Raw genomic sequence first — 4510 nt, 5'->3', positions numbered from 1 at the left:
GAACACAAGGCATAATCATGATTTCTATGTTTGCAACAAGAGGAGTCAGTGGAACATATGTGTGTTTGTCAAAAGTATTTTAATGAAAAAGAAACAATGAAGAAGGAACTTAGAAAGGTGGGAGTGGAAGGAATAAAGGTAAAAAAATATATATATAATCACTTATGGATTAGAGGGCTTATTTATTTATCTCAAAAGTACAGAACTGATAAAGAGAATGAAGGGTTTCTTTTATGAAATAAGTAAACTTTGGTCTACACTCCAACACTGAAGGTGGCGATAATGCACCTTAACGCTGGTGCAACCCACCATAAAACAGAAGAAGAAGAATCAAACATCACTATTCAAGCATGAGCTACGGGAAATAGGTATAGTAGAGTTTAATGTTAAAAATACAGTAACATATGGAAATAGTGACCAAGGACGGAGATATTTTGTTAATTTTCTAAGGAGGACTGGAAGGACGAATTTAATTAAGATATAGTAAGTTAAAGTGAGACAGCAGATGGCAGTAATGCAAAATTATGGATGCCAACTGCCAAAATCATAAGTGTGTTCAGTTCAGTCTTAGAATGATTCAGTTAGTCATTAATTTATGATTTGTTATACTTCCCAAATCAGATAATTACTAGACTACATTACTACCTCGGGATCAAATTTCAGTAACTATACAAGCATGTTTTGTGGAAGCATGGATGCATGATTTGTTTCATATTTTGTTTAACTAATAGTTATTTTCACCTGTTAGGTTGTTAGTAACTGATTGCAATGACTTATTGTTCTCTGTGTTTCAGGATGTGTCAAATCTTTCCAAGGGAACAAATAAATCAAAGTTAAGAATCGAAAAGGAGTCATCAAAACAACACCAGAAGCAGAATGTATCTGTTAAATTGAAATGTCTGTCAAATGCCAACACCAAACTGAAAATAAATCAAAATGAACAAGGAAACCGAATTGTAGAAATACTTTGACGGAAATAAAAGATGAAATTCTACATGTTTGTGATATTACTGACCAACATTAGAGAATTTTTAGATCATAGTTAAAAGAATGAGTTTAACACAATGATATGACAGTGGTCTCACATGGTGAGCTCACAGTACGAGCGCACAGTGAGTGTGCAGTAATCTCACATTGTGACCATAGTATGAGCACACAGTGAGTGTGCAGTGACCTCACATTGTGACCATAGTATGAGTGTGCAGTGAGTGTGCAGTGACCTTACATTGCGACCATCGTTTGAGCACAGTGAGTGTGCAGTAATCTCACATTGTGACCATAATATGAGCGCACAGTGAGTGCGCAGTAACCTCACATTGTGTCCATAGTATGAGCACACAGTGAGCGTGCAGTGACCTTACATTGCGACCATCGTTTGAGCCCAGTGAGTGTGCAGTAATCTCACATTGTGACCATAATATGAGCGCACAGTGAGTGCGCAGTAACCTCACATTGTGTCCATAGTATGAGCACACAGTGAGCGTGCAGTGACCTTACATTGCGACCATCGTTTGAGCCCAGTGAGTGTGCAGTAATCTCACATTGTGACCATAATATGAGCGCACAGTGAGTGCGCAGTAACCTCACATTGTGTCCATAGTATGAGCACACAGTGAGCGTGCAGTGACCTTACATTGCGACCATCGTTTGAGCCCAGTGAGTGTGCAGTAATCTCACATTGTGACCATAATATGAGCGCACAGTGAGTGCGCAGTAACCTCACATTGTGTCCATAGTATGAGCACACAGTGAGCGTGCAGTGACCTTACATTGCGACCATCGTTTGAGCCCAGTGAGTGTGCAGTAATCTCACATTGTGACCATAATATGAGCGCACAGTGAGTGCGCAGTAACCTCACATTGTGTCCATAGTATGAGCACACAGTGAGCGTGCAGTGACCTTACATTGCGACCATCGTTTGAGCCCAGTGAGTGTGCAGTAATCTCACATTGTGACCATAATATGAGCGCACAGTGAGTGCGCAGTAACCTCACATTGTGTCCATAGTATGAGCACACAGTGAGCGTGCAGTGACCTTACATTGCGACCATCGTTTGAGCCCAGTGAGTGTGCAGTAATCTCACATTGTGACCATAATATGAGCGCACAGTGAGTGCGCAGTAACCTCACATTGTGTCCATAGTATGAGCACACAGTGAGCGTGCAGTGACCTTACATTGCGACCATCGTTTGAGCCCAGTGAGTGTGCAGTAATCTCACATTGTGACCATAATATGAGCGCACAGTGAGTGCGCAGTAACCTCACATTGTGTCCATAGTATGAGCACACAGTGAGCGTGCAGTGACCTTACATTGCGACCATCGTTTGAGCCCAGTGAGTGTGCAGTAATCTCACATTGTGACCATAATATGAGCGCACAGTGAGTGCGCAGTAACCTCACATTGTGTCCATAGTATGAGCACACAGTGAGCGTGCAGTGACCTTACATTGCGACCATCGTTTGAGCCCAGTGAGTGTGCAGTAATCTCACATTGTGACCATAATATGAGCGCACAGTGAGTGCGCAGTAACCTCACATTGTGTCCATAGTATGAGCACACAGTGAGCGTGCAGTGACCTTACATTGCGACCATCGTTTGAGCCCAGTGAGTGTGCAGTAATCTCACATTGTGACCATAATATGAGCGCACAGTGAGTGCGCAGTAACCTCACATTGTGTCCATAGTATGAGCACACAGTGAGCGTGCAGTGACCTTACATTGCGACCATCGTTTGAGCCCAGTGAGTGTGCAGTAATCTCACATTGTGACCATAATATGAGCGCACAGTGAGTGCGCAGTAACCTCACATTGTGTCCATAGTATGAGCACACAGTGAGCGTGCAGTGACCTTACATTGCGACCATCGTTTGAGCCCAGTGAGTGTGCAGTAATCTCACATTGTGACCATAATATGAGCGCACAGTGAGTGCGCAGTAACCTCACATTGTGTCCATAGTATGAGCACACAGTGAGCGTGCAGTGACCTTACATTGCGACCATCGTTTGAGCCCAGTGAGTGTGCAGTAATCTCACATTGTGACCATAATATGAGCGCACAGTGAGTGCGCAGTAACCTCACATTGTGTCCATAGTATGAGCACACAGTGAGCGTGCAGTGACCTTACATTGCGACCATCGTTTGAGCCCAGTGAGTGTGCAGTAATCTCACATTGTGACCATAATATGAGCGCACAGTGAGTGCGCAGTAACCTCACATTGTGTCCATAGTATGAGCACACAGTGAGCGTGCAGTGACCTTACATTGCGACCATCGTTTGAGCCCAGTGAGTGTGCAGTAATCTCACATTGTGACCATAATATGAGCGCACAGTGAGTGCGCAGTAACCTCACATTGTGTCCATAGTATGAGCACACAGTGAGCGTGCAGTGACCTTACATTGCGACCATCGTTTGAGCCCAGTGAGTGTGCAGTAATCTCACATTGTGACCATAATATGAGCGCACAGTGAGTGCGCAGTAACCTCACATTGTGTCCATAGTATGAGCACACAGTGAGCGTGCAGTGACCTTACATTGCGACCATCGTTTGAGCCCAGTGAGTGTGCAGTAATCTCACATTGTGACCATAATATGAGCGCACAGTGAGTGCGCAGTAACCTCACATTGTGTCCATAGTATGAGCACACAGTGAGCGTGCAGTGACCTTACATTGCGACCATCGTTTGAGCCCAGTGAGTGTGCAGTAATCTCACATTGTGACCATAATATGAGCGCACAGTGAGTGCGCAGTAACCTCACATTGTGTCCATAGTATGAGCACACAGTGAGCGTGCAGTGACCTTACATTGCGACCATCGTTTGAGCCCAGTGAGTGTGCAGTAATCTCACATTGTGACCATAATATGAGCGCACAGTGAGTGCGCAGTAACCTCACATTGTGTCCATAGTATGAGCACACAGTGAGCGTGCAGTGACCTTACATTGCGACCATCGTTTGAGCCCAGTGAGTGTGCAGTAATCTCACATTGTGACCATAATATGAGCGCACAGTGAGTGCGCAGTAACCTCACATTGTGTCCATAGTATGAGCACACAGTGAGCGTGCAGTGACCTTACATTGCGACCATCGTTTGAGCCCAGTGAGTGTGCAGTAATCTCACATTGTGACCATAATATGAGCGCACAGTGAGTGCGCAGTAACCTCACATTGTGTCCATAGTATGAGCACACAGTGAGTGCGCTGTGTGGTTACACTTTTAGCTCGCTGTGACACACACATTGTGACCCCACCATGAGAATCATGTGAGCTCATGGTGACATCATTGTGAGATCAAATTGTTGACTGGGTCTGCCACTGAAGAAAAAGTAAAAAAAAAACTTAATTTCGACTTTTTTCCCAAAATTCAGATTTTTTATTTATTTTATTTATTTTTTTCAGAAATGTGAGATACAAACTCACAGGAAAAAATGGGGGGGGGGAGACTGGCAATTGTTTGTCAGAATTGTGAGATAAAAACTAAAAAGTCACAATTGCCTTGTATTTAT

Source organism: Sinocyclocheilus grahami, unplaced genomic scaffold (genome assembly GCF_001515645.1).
Source record: "Sinocyclocheilus grahami isolate Dianchi unplaced genomic scaffold, SAMN03320097.WGS_v1.1 scaffold614.1, whole genome shotgun sequence".
In the NCBI taxonomy this organism is placed as follows: Eukaryota; Metazoa; Chordata; class Actinopteri; order Cypriniformes; family Cyprinidae; genus Sinocyclocheilus; species Sinocyclocheilus grahami.
The sequence above is the reverse complement of the archived record's forward strand: the minus strand, read 5'-3'. Positions refer to the sequence as shown.